The sequence below is a fragment of the Acanthisitta chloris genome, unplaced genomic scaffold (genome assembly GCF_000695815.1).
Source record: "Acanthisitta chloris isolate BGI_N310 unplaced genomic scaffold, ASM69581v1 scaffold5679, whole genome shotgun sequence".
Lineage (NCBI taxonomy): Eukaryota > Metazoa > Chordata > Aves > Passeriformes > Acanthisittidae > Acanthisitta > Acanthisitta chloris.
In genome coordinates this window covers 6,194-8,334 of record NW_008691854.1, presented here as the reverse complement: position 1 = coordinate 8,334, position 2,141 = coordinate 6,194, and positions in this window count along the sequence as shown.

Here is a 2,141-nt window from a genome sequence, read left to right as displayed (position 1 = left end):
ATTAAAAAATTTAATCATCTCTCTCTCTCTCTCCAAAGGACTATCAGAAAACAGAGAGTACAACATATCCACCTGACCTAGAAAGAAAAAAAATTAAACAATCAAACAGCACCCACGTGAATTGACAGGAGAATAGCCTTATGCAGGTTCCTATGCTTACAAATACTTTAAGGGGGATATTCTAAAACTCTACTTTTCTTGCTACCAAATCAGCACCAACTTTTTGTTGAAGGGTTCAGAGTTGTTCTTCCAGTTTCTCAAACATAAGGATGCTTAAGGCTAAAGTCAAAATATTTGAATTAGATATACAAAATGTAAATAAACCCACATTATCACAGTAGCTATGCTCTGCCATATGGAATTGTATTACAGGAGATGAGTAGCTTCTTCATCAAGTTTCTCCATGAAGCGCTCGGTAAGTATTGTTCATCGGTAAATGAAATTAAACTGGAAAAAAGTCTTAGCAAATGGTCACCAAGACTACTGCAGTAAATAGCCATCTCCTAAGCTGACCAGTTTAGGCAAAGAATAGTGCTGCCACCCAGGTATCCTCTTGCTGCAGTGGTGAGAAGGATAAGAGGTCCTGGCTCCTTGAGCCTCTGGTGAAAAGCCCAGCTTGAAAAAGCAGGCAGGATGGGAGCAACAGGGGTTTTAAGGCTAACCCCGACAGAAGGACAGAAAACCTTATGGATGCAATTTCTGGATGCAACAATCAATACACCTTAGCAGTAATACTGTAAGATCAGACCTTTTATTGCTCAAAGGAAGATTACGCAGCAAAATATGAGCTTCGCTGAAGTACCTAAGATCTGCATTTCAATCCTATTAAGTATAAATATAGGTATGTAACTAAAGATTTCTGACATTATCTGTGGGTATTTCACATCCTGTTTTGTTTTGAAAACCAGCAGAAGTTATGCCAAATTTTAAAATAATTGCAAGCATGGACCAAGACTCCACTATGCAAATTTATGGATATAGCTACAGGCAGCATTATTCAACTATATTGCCTAAAAGGATAAATTATTTTTACAATCACAAAGCTCTAGAGTAAGCGAGAAAAAATCCTTCCACATTAAATGCATGCCACTGTTACCCAGTGAGTAATAACACAAAGACATCTGGTAGTCACATGCTTAGGTTCATCACCTCAATTTACAGCTGTCATGGTCAGCTTTGTGGGTAAGACAATCCAGCACATTCTTTCCACAGCCAACCTCACCTTCTTGGTTAAATAATACACCAAGTGTCAGCACAATGTAATGGGAATTTGCTCCTTTTCCAGCAGCCACCCTTACTTGTGCAAAACCTACCTTTTCAGATTGGCAGGGAAGAGTGTTTGCTCTGAATCCTCAGTCTCAGTGAATGCTTTTTTTAACAGAAGAGCATAAGCCTCAACCAAAATTCAGAGCAGCACCCAGGAAAACTGCTCAGGTCTCCCTTGGCCACACATGTACAGCACTTGCAGCAATGCAAGTAACACTGGAGCACAACAACAGTACCACTGCAGTCCTCAGCCTCCACAGTTCCACTTGATAGCTTTTATTTGTCTAAGCATGATTCCTACCCTACAGGTGCTAACAGCTTTTTCCTCCTTTTTACTGCCTTTACCCATTGATGAGAAAGTCTATACTCAAAAATGCTTCTACAATACTACAGCATACATACTAAGAAGTAAATAAGTCTTTACTCTTGTAGAGTGTAAGCACAATCAAAGTAACAGTGAAACCTTAGGGGCTGGCACACAATTAGTTTAGTAATTGTTAACTAAGGGAACCCCTCTCTCTGGAATTTTGAAGGTGAATCTGAAACATTTCATTCCATCATTAGGAAAACTTCAATCTATAACACTGCAGGGGACTCACAAGTTTTCAGCTATGCAAAGACTAGGGTTTGTTAGGAATAGAACACAATTTTCACATCCCATGCTGATGGGCACATTCTCTACTGCTAGCACATGCTCTTTTTCAATACTGATAAAACAGTGAAATCAGACTATAAGCAAGGCAGAAATTTACTTACGCAAACTACAACCAGGGGGAAAAAATTAAGATAAAAATAAAGATTACACCAATGCCACATAAATTCCCATTTATGCACATTGTAAGATGAAAATAAACCAGCAGGTAATGCTTGAATGG